Below are 24,484 nucleotides of genomic sequence, written 5' to 3'. Positions count from 1 at the left end.
TGGAATTCAGGAGAGATTATTCTTATTGGAGTAATTTGAAAATACTTTAAAACTAAAGAAGACATCCAGGGCACCTGCGTGGCTCAGTTGGTTAAGCGACTGCCTTCGGCTCAGGTCATGATCCTGGAGTCCTGGGATTGAGTTCCGCATCGGGCTCCCTGCTCAGCAGCGAGTCTGCTCTTCCCTCTGACCCCACCCCCTCTTGTGCTCTCTCTCTCAAATAAATAAAAAATAAAATCTTTAAAAAAAAAAAAACTAAAGAAGACATCCAAATGGCCAACAGACATGTGAAAAAGTTCTCAACATCACTCGGCCTCAGGGAAATCCAAATCAAAACCTCAATGAGATATCACCTCACAGCATTCAGAATGGCTAAAATTAACAAGTCTGGAAATGACAGATGTTGGCAGGATGTGGAGAAAGGGGAACCCTCCTACACTGTTGGTGGGAATGCAAGCTGGTGCAGCCACTCTGGAAAACAGTATGGAGGTTCTTCAAAAAGTTGACAATAGAGCTACCATACAACCCAGCCAATTGCACTACTGATACAAATGTACGGATCCAAAGGGGTACGTGCACCCAGATGTTTATAGCAGCAATGTCCACAGTAGCCAAACTGTGGAAAGAGCCAAGGTGCCCCTCGACAGATGAATGGATAAAGAAGATGTGGTCTATATATACAATGGAATATTATGCAGCCATCAAAAGGAATGAAATCTGGCCATTTGCAACGAGGTGGATGGAACTGAAGGGTGTTATGCTGAGCGAAATAAGTCAAACAGAGAAAGACATGTATCATATGACCTCACTGATATGAGGAATTCTTAATCTCAGAAAAGAAACTGAGGGTTGCTGGAGTGGGGGGTGGGGTGGGAGGGATGCGGTGACTGGGTGATAGACACTGGGGAGGGTATGTGCTGTGGTGAGCGCTGTGAATTGTGCAAGACTGTTGAATCACAGATCTGTACCTCTGAAACAAATAATACATTATATGTTAAAAGAAAAAAAAAAGAAGAAGAAGATAGCAGGAGGGGAAGAATGAAGGGGGGAAGCCATATGTTGAATAATGGCTTCATTATTCAATGAGAGGGAGGGGGAGACGAACCACGAGACGATGGGGGGGGAACGAACCATGAGAGACGATGGACTCTGAGAAACAAACTGAGGGTTCTAGAGGGGAGGGGGTGGAGGGATGGGTTAGCCTGGTGATGGGTATCAAAGAGGACACGTTCTGCATGGAGCACTGGGTGTTATACGCAAACAATGAATCATGGAACACTACATCAAAAACTAATGATGTATGGTGATTAACATAACATAATAGTTAAAAAAATACTTTAAAACTTACAGAAACTTGTATATCAGGAGAGATTGAGTTGGTGAAGAAAGGTGTGAAGAAGTGATATATTGATATTAAATAATTATAATAATTATTATAAATATAACTAGTAAATGAGTACAGGCAAATTGATGGAAATAATAATTATTAAAATTGTATAAGTAATAAAAATTTAAATACTCTCTCAAAACTGAATAGCTGAAATATCTCCAAGTGCATATGTATCTCATGTCTCTTTTATTTCTAGATTAACAGTACAATCGGTGATTTTAAACTGCTTCAATTCTATCCACAAATGAATCTGCAAAAAAAGATGGGATTCTTAGGCACACAGATAAAAATCCTGTATAAAGCAGTATAAAGTGGCAGATGAGCACCTGAGTTAGACCTTTAAAGTTCAAATCCTAATTTTGCCAATCAGTAGATGTATACTTAACTACTCTGCGACTAAATTTTCTAAATTGTAAAATGAAGATTATAATCCACATCAATGGGTTGTTGTTATTATCAAATGAGTTAATACAGGGAACACAATATACAATCTCTGATTACTGCTGAAAAAGAAGTTCAAAAGGCACAAATCAATATTACATAAAAAAAGTATAACTATATATACAACGGAGATCCAAATGATAAGAAATAATTGTATTAATAACTTTATAGCAAAACATTTGAAAATGTTGACTTAGATGAAATAGAAAATTCTATAATCCTTCATAATCCTATGACTATAATAAATTGCAGTAATTTATATTGAATTATATTGTGCTTTATTGAATCCCATAACTGTTATAAACTGAAACCATTATAAATTGAAAGGGTTATTAAAACTGTACTCCAAAAAGAAATCACTATGTTTAGACGGTTTTATAGAAGAGTTCTACCAAACTTTCAAGAGTCTCAATGCTTTATAATCTTTTTTCAGAGTTAACAGCCTGCACACTTGATAAAGTGTGTCTAAACATGAAACTACTACAGTAGTATGCATAGAGAAATATTTGAACCACTTCCTTCAAAATCAGAAACAAGAAAAAAATGCTCATTTTCAATATTTCCTGTCATATATTATTAGTTTATAGCCTATACATAAATTAAATAAATCAAATGCACAGAAAGGACAATTCAATTTTTTTCATATTTATAGATAATATAATCACCTTCATATAAAGCCAAAATAAACTATATATTAATTGATACTATAATATACTAAATAAATATAATAAATATATTTAGCAGGTGGCTACATAAAAGAGCAATATGCACAATACTTTGAATTTCTTTCTTTTTTTTTTAAAGATTTTATTTATTTATTTGAGACAGAGGGAATGAGAGACAGAGAGCATGAGAGGGAGGAGGGTCAGAGGGAGAAGCAGGCTCCCTGCCGAGCAGGGAGCCCGATGCGGAACTCGATCCCGGGACTCCAGGATCATGACCTGAGCTGAAGGCAGTCAGTCGCTTAACCAACTGAGCCACCCAGGCGCCCTACTTTGAATTTCTATATGACCAGAATAGAAACAGAAAATATAATTTTTGTAGACATTGCTTTTTTAAAGATTTTATTTATTTATTTGACAGAGAGAGACACAGCGAGAGAGGGAACACAAGCAGGGGGAGTAGGAGAGGGAGAAGCAGGCTTCCCGCTGAGCTGGGAGCCGGATGCAGGGCTGGATCCGAGGACCCTGGGATCATGACCTGAGCCGAAGGCAGACGCTTAATGACTGAGCCACCCAGGCGCCCCTGTAGACATTGCTTTAATGATCACTATAAAAACTAAGTTACCTTGGAAAAACTCACTGGGTTTACATTCACATATATAGTAATTGTGTAATAAAAATAAGACTTTTTATTTATGATTTTAAAGAAATATATAAATAGATAATTATTCCCGTTGTATAGATCAGTTGTCCCAACAGATTGATCTTTTGATTCAATGAAATTGTAATATATGTCCTGATAATTATTGCTGTGGCTTTCAAAAATTGACTCTAAACTCCATATAGATCGGGGCTCCTGGGTGGTTCAGTGGGTTAAGTGTCTGCCTTCAGCTCAGGTCATCATTTCAGGGTCCTGGGATCGAGCCCCATCGAGCTCCCTGTTCAGTGGGGAGTCTGCTTTTCCCTCTGCCTCTGCCCCTGCTCATGCTCTCTCTCTCTCTCTGTCTCTCTCTTTCAAATAAATAAATAAAAATCTGTAAAAAAAATAAACTGTATACAGATTAGCAAAATATCAAAAGAGCAAAGACATTGCTGGAGAAAACAAAAGTGGAAGAATAGCATGCCATACTTAGTGATTAAGTCAATGCACTATTGGCATCTGGAGAAGCAAACTGATCGATGTGATAGCTCAGAAATAGACAATGTGCATACAGAACTTAGATTTGCAACATAGTTTACCAAAGAGAAAATAGAGGAACTAATCACTAAATGGAATTGGAAACATTGCTTTATCTATATGGGATAGGTGCTAAGGAATCTCCATATTACAGGACTCACAACAATAATATTTTAATGGAGAATGAGTGGCAAAAGTCAGTATTATGCTAGTACATGTTAAAAGCTAGGTCTTGGAGGGCGGCTGCGGGGCAGGGAACAACAACTCTGATTTGTAGCATTTGCTATGATATTCTCATGACCAATTTCAAGCCACCAATGTGAGGACATTGGATGAAGAGTGAGAAGAGATGTGTATTGTCTGCTCTTTTCAAGCCAGTGAAAGATTGCCCAGTATATCACTCAAGAATATTAAGGTTTTCAGAAGGAAATAGAGGTGACTATGTTTTTCTTCATGGGGTAGAGGATCAATCTTAAGATACAAATAACACTAATAATAAAATTAAGTATTCAGATTAAAGACTAATTTGACAAAAACGTTTTAAAGGTGGTAGAAGTAGAAAAACGAGAGGTTTTGGAAAAGATAATTGCAACTCAGAAAAAGAACAAAATAAGACAGAACATACCCTAAAAATCAAAATAAATACCCACTCACTAGATAAAACAATGGACAAAGACATAAAAACATATTTCAGAGAAAAGGAAATATGCATGATCAGTAAACTTAAGAAAAAAGGCTAAGATTTGAAAATGCTAAGATTCTTTTTCTTTCTTTCTTTCTTTCTTTCTTTCTTTCTTTCTTTCTTTCTTTCTTTCTTTCTTTCTAGCTAGCTAGCTATTCTCTATCTATCTATTAATCTATTGGTTCTGTTTCCCCAGAGAACTCTGACTAATGGGATTAGTAACAGTCATGAGTCAATGATTAGAATTAATCCAACCCTGAGCACTAAGATTGAGGAGAGATAGAAAGAGATAGATAGAAAGAGAACAGAGACAGTGAGACATTAACTGACTGCCCTCAGATAAGGGAGAAGATTCATTTAGACAAGCAAAGACAACAGGGACTGAACCGTGAACCCACATGGAATATAGTTCTTTATGATATATCCAGCTATATCTATGACTGCCCTTTCTTTTTTTTAAGATTTTATTTATTTATTTGAGAGAGAGTGAGAGCGAGAGAGAGAGAGCACAGAGGGAGAAGGAGAAGCAGACTCCACCCTGAACAGGGAGCCCGACGTGGGGCTCGATCCCAGCATCCTGAGACCATGACCCAGGAGCCTGAAACCATGACGGGAGCCGAAGGCAGATGCTTAACCAACTGAGACATTCAGGCGCCCTATGACTTCTCTTGAAGAGGTAAAAGTCTTCAGTAAATAAGAGTTTATTTCGAAATGGTCCTGCTTGATTTGTAATACTCTTGAAAGATGAGGGAACACTTTATAAAACGGACTTTTTAAGCTTTCTGCTTGATGTGTCATGCTTCATTTTTCAGGTATTGCTATGTATTATGCAAGAGATAAAATTTCCCATTTTAAATTACACATAATAAACTTATGATTATGCTTGCAGTTGTTTTCCCCCCTTCTTTCCAAAAATAAGTGTGAGATCCAAATGACTAAGTTTTCAGTTTGTTACTTGGCTTTGCAATATAAATACTTCTAAAGTTCCTCGTAATCATTAAAACGTACTGATGACTCAATAAATATTTTCAAAAAAGCCTGAAACTGAACGGTCACTCGCTGTTTTTCAGGAGGAGAGAATTTCTGTATACAAAACTTAAAAGTCACTCTTCATCAATTTATTTCAAAACTGACTGTATTCCTAGTGCAACATTTGAAAAGAGAAATCTAGTCAAAACATTCTGAAGAGTGTTTCTCTTTTGTCTTATTTATGTGTTATACTGAATACAATTTTTTATTATTAAATGACCCCAGCATTTCTGGAATATATGCTGTTTTTTATAGTGTAATACTTCTAGATTGTTAGATTTGATGTTTTAATACGCAATTTACTAAGATTGAGCTAGTGTTTTATGATATTTTTTACTGCTCCTAACTACAGTATAAACTACAAATTGAAAAAAGAAGTTGGGTAATATTTCTTTTTTGTCTGTTATCAAAATGTATGTATTAAAATAATTAGATTTCAGAGTTTTGTTTTTGTAAGGAAAACTTTGATAATCACTCTTTTCATTTCTTCCAATATTATACATAGCTTTTTATCTGTTGCTGAAGTCAATTTTAATAATTTATATTTCTTTTTTTTGTTATGATGTACAAATTAATTAGCTTAAAAGGGTACAGTTTTGTCCTAATTGGAAGTTTTATAATCTTTCTATAAACAGACTTTTGTTTCTATAATGTCTCATTTGATTCCATAAGCGAGTAATCACAGAGGTTTAGAAAGTGAAGGATTTTAACTCACATTTACTCCTCTCTGCAGAGAAGATGATTTCTGGTTTATTCAGATGCAGGAGGAAATATTCACCACCACTGAAATGGTATGAAAAGCCACTGTCAAAGGGCACTTCGGTCAGACACTTGCTCGGTTCCCCACAGCTTCCCGCAGGTCAGGTCAGCGGTGTGGAACCGGCTCTCGGGTCCACGCGGTGGGCGAGCCTCTCCCTACTGATGGCCGCGGGGAACCGGGTACCGTGAATCGTTGCGACTGGGGTCTCGGCAGGTGAGCCAGTTCTACACGTAGCTGTCATTCGAGAGAACTGAGGGTGTTTCTTTCCTTGACAGACTCCATGACAATTCAGAAGGTGAAGGGACTGCTGGCCCGTCTCCTCAAAGTTCCTGTGTCGGAACTTCTGCTGTCCTATGAAAGCCCCAAAGTAAGTAGCCCAGCAGAACACAGAGTTGGCTTATGTCCCCCAAGTGTGACACGCTGGGAAGCTAGGGCGCCATGTGACACGGGTTGCTTCTAAATGGGAAACACACACCTCTGTTTGACTTTAAGGGTAATTTGCTTTGGGGGGAGGTATATATAACATGCTTTGTTAGAGCTGTCTTAATCACTCCCCTGAATCTTTGTTCTAATTTTAGGTGCTAGGCAAGTTGCTTTTTGACCCAAGGGAAGAGATTTATCTATGTTTCATGCGGACACCTCAGAGGGGTGCTAGGGTTGGAATATCCTGAAAAGTCCTAAACAGAGTTATTTGATGGTGGACCATCAATGGGGACCATTGATCCCCGCAGTATGTGTATGCATGTGTGTGTGTGTGTGTGTGTGTGCTTGAGGATGGGATGAACCCCTGAAAACCAGCAGCGGAGCATACAGTCATAAGTAACCCTCCATAAGAAATGTCTTTGGCCTCAGGAAGTGCAATAGAAAAATTCCCAGTCACAGGCCTTTGAAGAATCCTCAAAATTGCTTTAAGAGGGAAGTAGAATTTTAATTCAGCACACAGAAGACTTCAATGCCAGATTGCAACTTTAAGAACAATGGACACCACCCCTCCTGACCATTAACTTCTGAACTTAAGCTGAGAGGGGAAACAAGCTATGAAAATGCATACTAGAATGAATTTGTGATATTATACTATGCTTAATTTTTAATACTTAAAGAGACAATTTGTATTTAGGAGTGACCACAAAAGCTATGGGATCTGCTACTTTCCAGAGACAGTTACTTGGTAGGAAAACAAAGTTATTTTATAATATTAAGTCCAACTAATTGAACACATTGGTGTAGAGCACACATCCAAACCTATATAAAGGATGTATGCGTATCATAATTCAATAGCTAGTTAATATTATGCTCTATAAATTTACTGTTAATTTATTTGATTGATGATTTGTTTATTTGATCAATAGTCATTTGCTGACATTTTCATTGTTCACTGTAAAAAACTAGACAACTTGTACCAATTTTCATGTTGCCACATTATTTATGAGAGTATCTGTTTCCATAAACTCTTAAGAATGCAAAGTATTATCAATAGTCATTTAAGAATTATCAATTGAATAACACTTTGTCAATCTAATAGGCTAAAATATTTATTATATTTCTGTTGTAATTTAAATGTCTTTTATTATTAGAGATTTTAAGCTATAGTGTATCATGTAATAATATTATAACATATATATCTTATAATAATTACATATATTGACCCTGTTCTTTTTAGAATTGCCTGTGTAATTAATTTTTAAGCTCTTTTGTATTTTAAATAACTTTATCTCATGAACACATCTATGTTGCAAATGGTCCAGTTTATCATTTGGTGTTAATTTTATCTTTATGATGAATTATTTCAATGCTGTATCTATCATCTTCATAGTTTCAGCTCTTGGTAGAAGGCCTTTTATGCGTAGAAGACGGTCTTTATTATAATATTATAAAAATACACATTTAAATTTTCTTAGTGTTCATATATTTAATCTATCTGAAAATGCATATTGTGCCTTTTGAGCTAGGACTATTGTTGTATTTTTTTTACTAATGAATAATCAATTATTTCATTCATTTAATGAAGAATGTATCTTTTTCTTATTGTCAAAAAATATCTCTGTTAATACCTGTATTGATGGCTCTGTTATCTTTTGACTTTCTGCCTCTTTTATATTTGGTGTTTTGTTTGTTTTTATTTTCTATTTATTTAGACTACTTTATTAAAAAAAAAAAACAAAACAAAACTATCCCAGTAATCTAGAGGAAAGGGCTGAAGGTGTCCCTAAGATCTGGGGAGTACACAAATGCATTTTGCACTTAAGCTCAACAGATGAAATATTGAATCATGGATGGATTCACCTACCAACATGTTATGTACAAAGGGTACTTATGATTTAGTCAAGTAAATTGATTAGTCAAACAAAGCTGATTTAGCTGACATCAAGTTAACATATACAATTTAATCAATAGAAATCCAGTATTCAGAATAATGAGGAAGGTTGGTCTTCTAACTTTATGCAGATTATATCAAAACTAAAATTTATATCCACAGTGAGTTCTGAAATTGATGAGGACTATTATGAAAGTCTTTAGACAAATTGCCCAATGGTAAGAAAAGTGAACAATATGTCATATGGGCATATGAAAAATCAATTGAGATTTGTGGTTTTATGGGTGGTGGTAAAACAGCTTCACATGCTAATGGGAAATAAAATTTATATTCATTCTGTGTGAATTGCTTTGGTCCATTGCTCATATGAAGAAATTTTTATGCAAGGAAGCACTGCATTCCCTTAGCTCCTGTTTAGCTGCCAAAAGATTAAGTTTGTGCTCTGGCGACTGATTTATTCCCACTCTGCTTTAGGTTGTGTGGGATGGCTCACATTCCCAGGGAGATAAAGAGTAAGAAGAAAACCAAATTCCTTTTATTAGAGTATTTGTTTAGTTACCATTAGATTGAATTGAAAGTCTATATTACCAGGAATTAAATCCAAGAGATGATTCCAGGTTAGTACCTTGCTTTGTTTCAGTTCCCTTTTCTTTCTCTTTTGCTGAAATTAGATATTTCATTTCCAAAGTGAATCCCAGCAGGACTCAATTAATAAGGTGCCAAAACAGAGCAACATCCCAACCTGGCAAATCCATAGTTTCTTTCTTTTTTTTTTTTTTTTTTTGTTAAAGATTTTATTTATTTATTTGACAGAGAGAGAGATAGTGAGAGGAGGAACACAAGCGGGGGGAGTGGGAGAGGGAGAAGCAGGCTTCCCGCGGAGCAGGGAGACCGATGTGGGGCTCGATCCCAGGACCCTGCGATCATGACCTGAGCCGAAGGCAGACGCTTAACGACTGAGCCACCCAGGTGCCCAAATCCATAGTTTCTTGCATGACTTAGTTTGTGTGTGTGTATGAAGGATGGGGTTTGGAAGTTACTTGCTAACCAGAATTACTTAAAACATCAGGACTGAAAGGTCTGTTTACAGATGTGGCAATGCCAGAAAGGAAATGTTGTCCCCCATTGTTTGTCCTATAGCATGGGCAGAGGGAAAATGTAGATCTGTGGAAGGAAAGTTATAGATCAGGCTACCAAAGATAAATTGAAAGCACTGATAATTATCCCTTACTTTACCTTGAAATTTTGCTTCTGTATTTTTTCATTATTTGGGGTCTATAGCCAATTGTCTGTGTAACAAAAGTCAGCTTTATTTCAATAAAGGCACGTTTTCCCTTTAATATCACTTAGAGAATAACTTGAAATTGTTTTGACTAACAGATGGCTCCTACCATGGAGACGAGGACTAGTGAATAGAAATTATAAGGAAATAAGAAAGTTCTAACAGTCTGATTTTTGTCTTTACAAGATAATAATGCCCCGGGGCACCTGGGTGGCTCAGTCAGTTAAGTATCTGGCTCTTGATTTCAGCTCAGGTCATGATCTCAGAGTCATGAGATAGAGCCCCGCCTCGGGCTCATGCTGAGCATGGAGCCTGCTGGGGATTCTCTTTCTCTTTCTCCCTCTCCATCTGCCCCTCCTCCCTCAAAATAAATGAATAAGTAAAACAATGCCCCTATAATTGCCCTGTGTCTTCATTATCTCCCCAGGGTCTTTATTATAGAGTTTTACATTTCTCACAAGCGCAAAATGTAAATATCATAGAGAAAGATAACATAGTTCAATGTACAATTACAATACACAATAGAAGAATATAATAATTAAATATACATTTAGTGAACAATTGATATTGGATAATTTTTTTTTAAAGATTTTATTTATTTATTTGAGACAGAGAGAATGAGAGACAGAGAACATGAGAGGGAGAAGCAGACTCCCTGCCGAGCAGGGAGCCCGATGCGAGACTCGATCCCGGGACTCCAGGATCATGACCTGAGCCGAAGGCAGTCGCTTAACCAACTGAGCCACCCAGGCGCCTGATATTGGATAATTTTTAAGAGCAGGATTTGATGATGTGACGCATCATAGTTTAAGTTGTTCAGAAAGAGAAGAAGCACTTATAGAGAAGCAAAATACATGTTAAGAGGAAAAACTGGGGTTATATATAAAATTTTTCTTAGGGTTGAGCCAAACCAAATTAGGACATTTAATTTAATTTTGTACACTAATAGTTTCAGGTCACACTGCTAATACATCAGTTTTGACTCAATTTTATCATTCTGCCACCTTGGGGGTGGGGGGATGTGCTTGGGAACATTTTCAAAGTAGAACCACGTACTTTGCAAAGCAAAGATGAATGAGACTTGGTTAAAAAAAATGCTAACCATCAATATCTATCCACAGATCAAAATGTATTGGTAACATATCTGAAAGCACAGATGTATAAAATATCTTATATATTCTGATGATGCCAAGATAAATGTGTAAAGATAAATCTTGTATCCAGAAAAATGAATTATGTAGAGAGGAGAATTTTCTCTCTCAGATTGTGCACCAAATATATGGTCATGTTTGTTTTACTTACTTTATATAATACTATGTCACAAGTATAAAGTGATAGCTCTATTAAAACTGTCAAAAGAGGTCGGTGAAATTTATTTGTTAGTTAATGTTTCGTGTACAACTGTTTTTTGTCTGTTGGACAATTCATTTACTCTGACAGCTCTAATTTTATAGAATTGCTCTTTCAAACATAGAGTTGAGATTGTTCTTTACATCAGTATTCTATAACCTCCTTCATATTTCCTCTACTATCTAGACATAAGCCTCATAAAAATGACCTACTTTTGTTATTGTTAGTGTGACTTCTGTCATTGCCAACATGCAGAAAAAGTTAGGGCTTGGTCTCCAGAGGCAAACATAACATAATAAAATAAAATTTTTAAAAATAAAGATATTTTTACATTAAAAAAATTTAAAAAAACAGATTTTTTATCCAAATGGTAAAGATAAAAAATTCCAAATGGTGTTTTTCTATACCATTGGTATAAAAATGGTTATCCAAATGATAAAGATTAAAAACTTCATCTTCAGACTGAAACCCAAGAGGTGACGGTGCCTGGATCTAACATAGGACCTGGAATAGTGCCTGTTTCCAGGAGCCAGACTGGAAAACCTCATGATCCACAAGACACTGGAGAGAGTTATATAGATGGGTGCCTCTGTAATCAAGAACAGTCATCCCCGCACTGACACTGCTTTAGTTTTGCCTAATAAATCATGAAACCAATATCTGAAAGAATCAAACTACTTCTAAGTAACTTAACTATATCCCCATAACAAAGCTCAATATTTTTAGGCATATAAAATATCCTGGACTCCAGCAAGGTAAGATTTACAATGTCTGGCATCCAGCAAAAGATTATCAGGCATACAAGGAAAATAAGATCAATAATGAGGAGACAAATTAATCTATTAAACCTAGTGTGGATGTTGGAATTAATAGTGAAATACATTAAACCAATTATTAAAAATGTTTCCCACTTTAGGTTTCAGGTCCAACATGTAAAGACTGCAAGTTGCCTTTCATATCCTTAGAACATGTAAAAACTGAACAAACTGATTATCAATGATTTTTCTTGAAACTTACAGAGAATTGAAGTAGCAGGGTGAGCTACTGCCCAAATTCTGGAGAGTTGTGCAAATACAGAGAATCATAGCTAAGATCATTTTAACTTGAGCAGAAGCTGCTGGAGCAATAAGCAGGTAGGAAGCCTTACATGATAATTTTGACAAATTCCTGATAAACTAGCATAAGCCTGAGAAACTCTTAAGGGCTATAGTCTTAGGGAGCCACAAAACTTCCAATGGTTTTCACCTCTAAGTAAAACATAATTTCTCATTGTGAAGAGCCAAGAAAAATCCCCTATTGGCTCTGGCAGGAGGAGGGAAAAGTAACCAACTTGAATTATGCCTGGACTGTTGGCCCGAACAAAAGCCTACTCTAAAGAAAACTTTACCCATCTCCAGCCCCACTGGCCTTCCTGACTCACACCTGTGGGTCACAGGGACACAGGACCTCTAAAGACTGACATGCATACATAAGATAATAGAGCACTTTGGCGCCTGGGTGGCTCAGTCGTTAAGCATCTGCCTTTGGCTCAGGTCATGATCCCAGGGTCCTGGGATTGAGCCCCGCATCAGGCTCCCTGCTCTGCGGGAAGCCTGCTTCTCCCTCTCCCACTCCCCCTGCTTGTGTTCCTTCTCTCGCTGTGTCTCTCTCTGTCAAATAAATAAATAAAATCTTAAAAAAAAAAAAAAGATAATAGAGCACTTCACCTCTCCCACACCTTAGCACCATTTCCACAGACTTCCAGTATAATAATAGTGGATTACAGGCAGAAGAAAACTTATGCAAAGGAAAAAAATTAATCTATGCAAAGGAATAAAAGCATCAGAAACGGTAATTATATATGAGATTTTTTCTTATTATTTAAAACAACTCTTTAAAAATAACCATGGGATATGAAACGTAAAACATATGTAAAAAATAAACATAATGAAATAATAGGAGAGAAGTCTGCATGAGAGAAATAAAAATATACTATTTTAAGACACTTATAATGTGGATGAACTATGCTATCACTTGAAAGTAGACTGGTAATTTAAATATATATACTATAAAACATAAAACAAGAACCAAAGTCATAAAGAGCTAATTCACTAACGTAGTAGATAAAATGGAAAATTTTTAAAAATATTCAAGTAATCCAAAAGAAAGCAAAAACAGAAGGGACGAAAAAAAAAAGATGGAGCAAACAGAAAATATGTAAAAGGATGATACATTTGAGCCTAACTATAACGATAAACATTAACTACAAATCGCTAATTAAAAGTTCAAGATTGTTGGGGCGACTGGGTGGCTCAGTTGGTTAAGCGACTGCCTTCGGCTCAGGTCATGATCCTGGAGTCCCTGGATCGAGTCCCGCATCCTGCTCCCTGCTCAGCAGGGAGTCTGCTTCTCCCTCTGACCCTCCCCCCTCTCATGTGCTTTCTCTCTCATTCTCTCTCTCTCAAATAAATAAATAAAATCTTAAAAAAAAAAGTTCAAGATAGTTATGTTTGATAAAAGTGGAAAGCCAAGCTATGTACTGCTTACTAAAAAAATAAATAAAAAATAAAAGAAAAAATGTTACAGCTAAAAAATAAAGAAAAATATATACCACGATAAAGCTAAACAAAAGAAAACTTGAGTGTCTATGTTAATATCAGTTAAGTAGATGTTAGAACAAAGAATATGCCCAAGGAAAAAGAAAGTCATTTTAGAACAATAAAAATTTTATATTTAAGAGGATTTTTTAAATATCTAAGTATTTATGTACCTCATAATGAGCCTCAAAACATAAAGATGCAAAATGATAGAAATCCAAGAAAAATAGACAAATCGGTATTTATAGCTGGAGATTTCAGTAACCCTCTCTCAACAATAAAACAAATATTCAGAATGTCAATAAGGATATAGAAACTTCAACAGTGCGGCAGCGGGGGGGAAGATGGTGGAGGAGTAGGAGACCCTATTTCAACTGATCCGGGGAATTGAGCTAGATAACTACCAGACCACTCTGAGCACCCGCGAAACCAGCCTGAGATGTAAGAAGATCTGGATCTCTACAAACAGAATATCGCAGGCAGTTGGTTTTTTTTTTTTTTTAAAGAATGAGAGAGAGAGCACATGAGAGGGGGGAGGGCCAGAGGGAGAAGCAGACTCCCCGCTGAGGAGGGAGCCCGATGTGGGACTCGATCCTGGGACTCCAGGATCACAACCCGAGCCAAAGGCAGTTGCTTAACAAACTGAGCCACCCAGGTGCCCCAGGCAGTTGGTTTTGAGGTACGAAGTGGAGAGCTGTGATTCCACGGGCAGATATCGGAGGATAAACGGCAGTGGGAGGGTGCCTGGCCCTGGGGATCCTACACTGCCAGTGAGTGACAGCCTCACATGCTGAGGACGGGGCACAGACTCGCAGACTGGTAGTGTCGGGAAAGGACTTTAGGGCAGCCCCCGGGGTGGAGGACCAGACCGGCGGGGTCCGCGCACGCGAACTGCAGCCTCCGAGGCGGAAACCCAGTGCGCCAGGGTCCTGCTGGTGAACTGCAACCCCCGGGGGTGGAAAACCCAAGCGTTGGAGTCACGCGCAAATTGGGAGCGGCTGGCGGTTTTAGAAGCACAAAGGGCGGAGACGTGCCCCGACCTGGAGGCAGGACTGGGAGCGCTGCGGAGGGACGCACAACCCAGGCCGCTGCAGTTTATAGCAGCACGGACAGAAACGGAGACAGTGTGGCCTGGAGGGCTCACTGAAGAACAGACTGAGGTCTCTCTGCTCTGCGGCACAAGGCTGGAAACGGTCTCTTCTGCTCTGACTCGCGGAAGAGACGCGGAAAGCTGCCAGGGAAAGCTGCCAGAGAACAAAAGCCCCAAAGACTGATTCCCGCTGAGCCCATCCCCCGCCACAGGGGCGCAGGGCAACTCTGCCCAAACAGGGTTGCCTGAGTAACAGCGCGGCAGGCCCTTCCCGCAGAAGACAGGCTGGGAAAACAAGAGGCCAGCAACCCTAAGGTCCCAAGAAAACAGGTGCTTCTTGCTTGGGTTCTGGTCAATAATTTGGACTCTATACATTCCCTCAAACACCCATCAAGAGAATGACTAGGACGAGGAGCCCCCAAAACAGAAAAGACTCAGAGATTATGACTTATGCTGCAGATTTACAAATGGATGCAGATATAACCAAGATGTCGGAGATGGAATTCAGGCTAGCAATTGTGAAGACAATGGCTAGAATGGAGAAATCAATTAATGGCAACATAGAGTCTCTAAGAGCAGAAATAAAAGGTGAATTGGCAGAACTTAAAAATGCTATCAATGAGATCCAATCCAATCTAGATAATCTAACAGCTAAGGTAACTGAGGCAGAGAGAGAATAAGAGATCTGGAAGATAGTATAATAGATAAAAAGGGAAAAGAGGAGGCCAGGGAAAAACAACTCAGAATCCATGAAAATAGAATCAGAGAAATAAGTGACACCATGAGGCATTCCAATGTCAGAATAATTGGAATCCCAGAGGGAGTGGAGACAGAGAGAGGGCTAGAAGATGTATTTGAGCAAATCGTAGCTGAGAACTTCCCTAATCTGGAGAATGAAACAAACATTCGAGTCCTAGAGGCAGAGAGGACCCCTCCTAAGATCAAGGAAAACAGGCCAACACCCCGGCATGTAATAGTAAAACTTGCAAATCTTAGAACCAAGGAAACCATCTTAAGGGCAGTTAGGGGGAAGAGATTCCTTACGTACAGAGGGAGGAACATCAGAATAACGTCAGACCTATCCACAGAGACCTGGCAAGCCAGAAAGGCCTGGCAAGACATATTCAGAGTACTAAATGAGAAGAACATGTAGCCAAGAATACTTTATCTGGCAAGGCTTTCATTTAGAATGGATGGAGAGATGCAGAGCTTCCACGACCAGCAGAAGTTGAAAGAATATGTGACCACTAAGCCAGCCCTGCAAGAAATATTAAGGGGGGGTTCTATAAAAGGAGAAAGACCCCAAGAGTGATCTACAATAGCAATTTACAGGGACAATCTATAAAAACAATGTCTTCACAGGCAACATGATGACAATTAATTCATATCTTTCAATAATCACTCTCAACATGAATGTCCTAAATGCTCCCATAAAACGGCACAGGGTTGCAGATTGGATAAAAAGACAGGACCCATCCATATGCTGTCTACAAGAGACTCATTTTGAACCTAAAGATACATCCAGACTGAAAGTGAAGGGATGGAGATCCATCTTCCATGCCAGCGGACCTCAAAAGAAAGCTGGGGTAGCAATTCTTATATCTGACAAATTAGATTTTAAACTAAAGTCTGTAATAAGAGACAGAGAAGGACACTATATCATTCTTAAAGGGTCTATCCAACAAGAAGATCTAACAATTGTAAATATCTATGCCCCCAACATGGGAGCAGCCATCTACATAAGCCAACTGTTAACCAAAATAAAGAGTCATATTGATAACAATATGTTAATTGTAGGAGACCTCAATACTCCACTCCCAGCAATGGACAGATCATCTAAGCAGAAAATCAACAAGGAAACAAGAACTTTGAATGATAGATTGAACCAGATGGACCTCATAGATATTTACAGAACATTCCATCCTAAAACAACAGAATACTCATTCTTCTCGAGCGCACATGGAACTTTCTCCAGAATAGACCATATACTGGGTCACAAATCAGGTCTCAACTGATACCAAAAGATTGAGATGATTCCCTGCATATTCTCAGACCACAATGCTCTAAAACTGGAACTCAATCACAAGAAAAAATTTGGCAGAAATTCAAACACTTGGAAGCTAAAGACCACTCTGCTCAAGAATGTTTGGGTCAACCAAGAAATCAAAGAAGAACTTAAACAATTCATGGAAATCAATGAGAACGAAAACACATTGGTCCAAAACCTATGGGATACTGCAAAGGCGGTCCTAAGGGGGAAATACATAGCCATCCAAGCCTCACTCAAAAAAATAGAAAAATCCCGAATTCACCAACTAACTCTACACCTTAAAGAACTAGAGAAAAAGCAACAAGTGATGCCTAAGCCATGCATTAGAAGAGAAATAATTAAAATTAGAGAAGAAATCAGTGAATTAGAGACCAGAAACACAGTAGATCAGATCAATGAAACTAGAAATTGGTTCTTTGAAAGAATTAATAAGATCGATAAACCACTGGCCAGACTTATCCAAAAGAAGAGAGAAAGGACCCAAATTAATAAAATTATGAATGAAAGGGGAGAGATCACGACTAACACCAAGGAAATAGAAACAATTATTAGAAATTATTATCAACAACTATATGCCAATAAACTGAGCAATCTGGATGAAATGGAGACCTTCCTGGAAACCTATAAGCTGCCAAGAGTGAAACAGGAAGAAATTGACGACCTGAATAGGCCAATAACCAGTAACGAGATTGAAGCAGTGATCAAAAACCTCCCAAAACACAAGAGTCCAGGGCCTGATGGATTCCCTGGGGAATTCTACCAAACATTCAAAGAAGAAATAATACCTATTCTACTGAAGCTGTTTCAAAAAATAGAAACAGAAGGAAAACTTCCAAACTCATTCTATGAGGTCAGCATTACCTTAATCCCCAAACCAGGCAAAGACCCCATCCAAAAGGAGAATTTCAGACCGATATCCCTGATGAATATGGATTCCAAAATCCTCAACAAAATCCTAGCTAATAGGATCCAACAATACATTAAAAGGATCACCCACCACGACCAAGTGGGATTTATCCCCGGGATGCAAGGGTGGTTCAACATTCACACATCAATCAATGTGATAGAACACATTAATAAGAGGAGGGAGAAGAACCATATGGTCCTCTCAATTGATGCAGAAAAAGCATTTGACAAAATACAACATCCTTTCCTGATTAAAACTCTCCAGAGTATAGGGATAGAGGGAATATTCCTTAAGCTCATAAAATCCATCTATGAAAAACCCACAGCAAATATCATCCTCAATGGGGAAAAGCTGAGAGCCTTTCCCTTAAGATCAGGAACACGTCAAGGGTGCCCACTCTCACCACTGTTGTTCAACATAGTACTAGAAGTCCTAGCAACAGCAATCAGACAACAAAAATCAATAAAAGGTATTCAAATTGGCAAAGAAGAAGTCAAACTCTCTCTTTTCACAGACGACATGATACTTTATGTGGAAAACCCAAAAGACTCCATCCCCAAATTACTAGAACTCATCCAGCAATTCAGTAATGTGGCAGGATACAAAATCAATGCACAGGAATCAGTTGCTTTCTTATACACTAACAACACAACTGTAGAAAGAGAAATTAAAGAAACGATTCCATTTACAATAGCACCAAAAACCATAAGATACCTCGGAATAAACCTAACCAAAGAAGTAAAGGATCTATACTCTAGGAACCACAAAACACTCATGAAAGAAATTGAAGAAGAAACAAAAAGATGGAAAAATAGTCCATGATCATGGATTGGAAGAATAAACATTGTTAAAATGTCTATGCTACCCAGAGCAATCTATACCTTCAATGCCATCCCGATCAAAATTCCAATGACATATTTCAAAGTGCTGGAACAAACAATCCTAAAATTTGTATGGAATCAGAAAAGACCCCGAATCACCAAGGAGATGTTGAAAAAGAAAAACAAAGCTGGGGCATCATGTTGCCCGATTTCAAGCTATTACAAAGCTGTGATCACCAAGACAGCATGGTACTGGCACAAAAACAGACATACAGACCAATGGAACAGAATAGAGAACCCAGATATGGACCCTCAACTCTATGGTCAAATAATCTTTGACAAAGCAGGAAAAAACATGGAATGGAAAAAAGACAGTCTCTTCAATAAATGGTGCTGGGAAAACTGGACAGCCAGATGCAGAAGAATGAAACTCGACCATTCTCTAACACCATTCACAAAGATAAACTCAAAGTGGATGAAAGACCTCAATGTGAGACAGGAATCCATCAAGATCCTAGAGGAGAACATAGGCAGTAACCTCTTTGACATCGCCCACAGCAACTTCTTTCAAGATACATCTCCAAAAGCTAGTGAAACAAAAGCAAAAATGAACTTTTGTGACTTCATCAAGATAAAAAGCTTCTGCACAGCAAGGGAAACAGTCAACAAAACAAAGAGGCAACCCACAGAATGGGAGAAGATATTTGCAAATGACACTACAGATAAAGGGCTGGTATCCAAGATCTATAAAGAACTTCTCAAACTCAACACCCAAAAAACAAATAATCAAGTCAAAAAGTGGGCAGAAGATATGAAAAGACACTTCCCTGAAGAAGACATACAAATGGCTAAAAGACACATGAAAAAATGTTTATCATCATTAGCCATCAGGGAAATCCAAATCAAAACCACACTGAGATACCACCTTACACCAGTTAGAATGGCCAAAATGGACAGGGAACCAAAGAACAAATGTTGGAGAGGTTGTGGAGAAAGGGGAACCCTCTTACACTGTTGGTGGGAATGCAAGTTGGTTCAGCCACTTTGGAAAACAGTGTGGAGGTTCCTCAAAAATTTAAAAATAGAGCTACCGTATGACCCAGCAATTGCACTGCTGGGTATTTACCCCAAAGACACAGATGTAGTGAAAAGAAGGGCCATATGCACCCCAATGTTCATAGCAGCAATGTCCACAATAGCCAAACTGTGGAAAGAGCCGAGATGCCCTTCAGCAGATGAAAGGATAAAGAAGATGTGGTCCATATATACAATGGAATATTACTCAGCCATCAGAAGAGATGAATACCCAACTTTTACATCAACATGGATGGGACTGGGGGAGATTATGCTAAGTGAAATAAGTCAAGCAGAGAAAGTCAATTATCATATGGTTTCACTTATTTGTGGGACATAAGGAATAACATGGAGGACATTAGGAGAAGGAAGGGAAAAATGGGTGGGGGGAATTGGAGGGAGAGATGAACCATGAGAGACTATGGACCTGAGAAACAAACAGGGTTTTAGAGGGGGGGAGGGGGGGATTGGTTAGCCCAGTGATGGGTATTAAGGAGGGCACGTACTGCATGGAGCACTGGGTGTTATACGAAAACAATGGATCGTGGATCACTACATCAAAAACTAATGATGTATTGTATGGTGACTAACATAACATAATAAAATTAAAAACTACAAAAAAAAAAAAAAGAAACTTCAACAGTGCTATAAAGCAGTTTGACCTAATTAACATTTATGGATATCAGAATACTCATTTGCTGTAAGTACACATGGAATACTTACCAAGATAAGATCTATTTTATTTTTATTTTTTATTTTTTTAAAGATTTTTATTTATTTATTTGAGAGAGAGAGAATGAGAGGGAGGAGGGTCAGAGGGAGAAGCAGATTCCCTGCAGAGCAGGGAGCCCAATGCGGGACTCGATCCCGGGACTCCAGGATCATGACCTGAGCCGAAGGCAGTTGCTTAACCAACTGAGCCATCCAGGCGCCCAAGATAAGATCTATTTTAGACCATTAATCAAATCTCAATAAATTTAAAAGGATCCAAGTCTTACAAAATATGTTGACTGACCAATATGGGACCAAATTATAAATCAATAAGAGGAAGACAATTGGAAAATCCTAATTATTTCAAAGTTCAATAACAAACATTTAAGTAACAGATGAATGAAGAAAACCAAAGGGAAATTAAAAGGCACTTCAGTTGGAATGCAAATGAAATCAAAATATTTGTGGGATGCCACTTTAATTATTTATAAAAAATTTATAGCAAAAAAGGCCCATATTAGAAAAAAAAAAGTCTCAAAACAGTGACCTCACTTTTCATCTTACAACACTGGGAAAGAGAGCAAATTAAACCCAGAGGAAGTGGAGACGAGGAAGTAATAGAGTATAAATTAGTCATACCATAAACTAGAAAAAAATAAAGAAACAAAATTGGCTCTTTGAGGAAACCAATAAAATTGATAAATTTCTAGCCAAACTGGTGAGGAAAAAGGGATGACAGGAAGAACTAATGTCAGGAATGAGAGGGGTCACACCATGACATCTGCTACAGATTTTTAACGAATAGCAAGAAAGTATTGTGAATAATATCATGCCATTAAATTTGAAACTATGACTGAAATGACCAAATTCTTTAAAAACACAGATTACCAAAGTTCACTTAAAGAATAAAGAGATATTCTGAGTAGCACTATATCTATCAAAGAAGTTGAACTTATAGGTAAAAAAAAAAATCTTCCCACAAAGAAAACTTAGGGCTCAGATGTCTTCATTGGCTAATTCTACCCAACATTTCAGAAAGAAATAGGAAAAGTTCTACACAAACTCATCCAGATAATTAAAGAGAAGGAAAATAATTTCTAACTCATTATATAATATTAACATTATTTTGACACTAAGACGAGACAGGAACATTAATAGAAGGGAAAACTACAGGCTGGCAACCTTCATGAACAGAGATGCTAATATTCCAAACAAGAGTTGAACAAGTAGATTCCAATCACACATAAATACAATAGTATACATTGTGAAGAAATAGGATTTATCCTGGAAATTCATGGTTCATTTAATATTCAAAAATTAATCAACATAATATTGCAACACAACCACACTCATTCAGTTATGATTGTCTCTACCTGCTTTCATACCACAATGATGGAATGGAGCAATTGGGAAGAAATATTATGGCCTGCACCGTCCAATATATCTTATACAGTCCTATTGAGGAAAAGATTGCTGATTTCTGGTCTGTAGAAAATCTGAAAACCTAGAAAAAGGCTACCAAAACTAATAAATGAGTTTAGCAAGGCAGCAGGATACAAGATCAACATACAAAAATTTCCATATACCAGCAATAAAAAATTGGAAATTGAAATTTTAAATGTATAACCTAAAAATATGAATGACTTAGGAATAAATCTGAGAAAAAGATGTGAAAAACCTGTAGACTGAAAGTAACAAAATGCTGTTGTGCCATAGTAAGAAGGCCTAAATAAATGTAGAAATGTACTATCTTAGGTGGTTGGAAATATTGAGTGCTATTAAGATGGCTACTCTCTCTAAATTGATTCTTAACTTCAATGCAAATCTAATCAAAATTGCAAGAGGCATCCTTCAAAAAAATTGACAAATTAATTGCAAAATTTTTATGGATATACAAAGGAGTTTGAAATGCCAAACAACTTTGAAGGAGAACAAAGTTGGTTTGTTGGAAAAATTAAGATTTTAACATGTAGAGAGAGCTTCAGCTCATGCTTTGCACATTTCTATTATTAATGGCCTCTGCACTATGGCCTTGGGAATATAAATAAAACCAAAGCCAACATTACAGAGCCTTGAAACTGTACCAGTCAGGAATATACTTCTTTAGAATTGTGCAAGAAGGACAAAACAGTCAGGTACGTTTTAGGGTGTACTCAATTTAAATGCCCCAAGAGATAAAGCAGTGCTAAATATACACATATGTGAGGTCAATAAATTAAATAGTTGGTCCTAAAAATATGGATTTTTCCTGTTTTAATGAAAAACTAACTAGAAAATAAAATTTATGGGTCACCTTAGTTCTTTTTTTAATTTAGTTTAATTTTTTTTAAGATTCTATCTATTTGAGAGAGAGTACAAGCAGGGGGAGGGGCAGAGGGAGAGGGAGAAGCAGACTCCCTGCTGAGCAGGGAGCCCATGCGGGTCTTGATCTCTGGACTCCAGGATCATGACCTGAGCCAAAAGCAGATGGTTAATGGGCTGAGCCACCCAGGCACCCCAGGTCACCTTAGTTCTATGTTCAAATTACCTTGGTGTCTTTATGGCCAACACTTCTGAATAGGGTAGGAGGGACCAAAAGTACCTAACAAATGTGCATATAGCTGAATATAAAAATAGGAGTTGTTCAGAAAAAAAGAATAACTAATGATATCTAAAGCCCACCAGTTCAGGAAGAAGATGAAACTTTAAACAAATATTCAGAATTGTAAGCAAATTGAATATACAAAAAGGAGATAATTGGATAAAGTACAAAAAGAAAACCCCAAGACTATGAACTTGGATAGTTCACAGGATATACCCTTGACAGAGTATGTATAAAGAGGCATGAGAAAAAGCATTTTTTTTTCTGCCATGTTATCTACAGAGGGTAACTTTGCTAAATTTATCAAAAAAGAAATTGGTCACATTCTATTAATACTAGTGCCAGAAGACTAACATAATTATTCTGCATTCTTCCTTACGTGGAAAAAGGAACTGATTTTCTTTTTATGTTATGTTAATCACCATACATTACATCATTAGTTTTTGATGTAGTGTTCCATGATTCATTGTTTGCATATAACACCCAGTGCTCCATTCAATACGTGCCCTCCTTGATACCCATCACCAGGCTAACCCATCCCCCCACCTCCCTCCCCGCTAGAACCCTCAGTTTGTTTCTCAGAGTCCATAGTCTTTCATGGTTCATCTTGAGATGAAAAATCTATGTTTTAAAACAGTTTAATTAAATGGAATAATACGTAACAAGAAACCAAGTAAACGTATTAGTTGGAAGTTTTGAATTCAAATTAGCCTAAATCACATGGCTGATTTTTATAGAAAATAAATACCAGTAGGATTCCAAAAAAGAAAGAAGAAAAGGATCATATGAGGGGTAGGAGGGTCATATAAAATTTGTAGAACTGGAAAATAAATTGAAAAAGGAAGTAATAGGCAATCTAAAGGGCAACCCTGAAAGAAAAGTACTGAGAGGTGGAAAGGAGAAGCAGCCTGAGAAGAAGGGGTTTGATGATTTAAAGGGAAAGATATAACATAGATTTTGATCCTGAAATTTCATTCTCATTTAAGCAATGATTATTTTTCTCTCATTATTCTGACTGGGGTAAAGAGAGTAATCAATGAACTTCTACAATTTATGCCACACACAAACACACATATTCACACAGAGACTAGTTAACATCACACATATAAGTCTACTGGTGGCTGAGGATAGAAATTTCCAACCAAAAGCTGCTCCATAAGTAGTAAGATATAATTGTGTTAATGGCCATGTGACAAGGCATAAATCTGCAGCTAATACCTGCTCAGAGCCATTTACCTAAGGTTTATTAGCTCTGGTTACTGTTCCTTTTATTTGTCAACAATAGGAACTATTTTTCCAGACAATAGGAAAATTCAGAGGCATAGTATAAATAAATCATCTTAGGGATATAAACATTTTGGTGAATTATAGTCTCCCTAAAGCTAAAGGGAATCTTGTAGCTACCTATCTTGCTGTTGCTTTAACTTGACACCAGCTTTAAAATTTAAGATTGGAAACTTGTGTTTTTATTTCTATTTTTTTAAGATTTTATTTATTTATTTGAGAGAGAGAATGAGATAGAGAGAGCATGAGGGGGGGAGAGTCAGAGGGAGAAGCAGATTCCCTGCTGAGTGGGGAGCCTGAGTG

The sequence above is a fragment of the Mirounga angustirostris genome, unplaced genomic scaffold (genome assembly GCF_029215605.1).
Source record: "Mirounga angustirostris isolate CCGP_5_RB_7025 unplaced genomic scaffold, mMirAng1.0.hap1 SCAF_6, whole genome shotgun sequence".
Taxonomy (NCBI): Eukaryota; Metazoa; Chordata; class Mammalia; order Carnivora; family Phocidae; genus Mirounga; species Mirounga angustirostris.
This window is presented reverse-complemented; position numbering follows the sequence as displayed.